This window comes from Octodon degus, unplaced genomic scaffold, assembly GCF_000260255.1.
Source record: "Octodon degus isolate 3935 unplaced genomic scaffold, OctDeg1.0 scaffold00016, whole genome shotgun sequence".
NCBI lineage: Eukaryota > Metazoa > Chordata > Mammalia > Rodentia > Octodontidae > Octodon > Octodon degus.
In genome coordinates, this window is record NW_004524592.1 from 8,094,658 (window position 1) to 8,094,880 (window position 223).

Sequence of the window (223 nt, forward strand, 5' to 3'; positions counted from 1 at the left end):
ATTCTTGTTTGCCACAGCTTGTCCCTTTGGTAAATCTCTTTATACCTTTAATTTATATGCTTTTGTTAAAGTATTATGTTTCTTTAAAGGAATGTTTATTTTTGTGAATAAGGTCTTATATTCTTATTTCATATATGTTGAATTTAAACTTGCTTGACTTGTTTGATTTGTGACTGCTGTAGTTTTTAATTTTATTTCTTTTTTTTTCAAAGTTTTATTGACA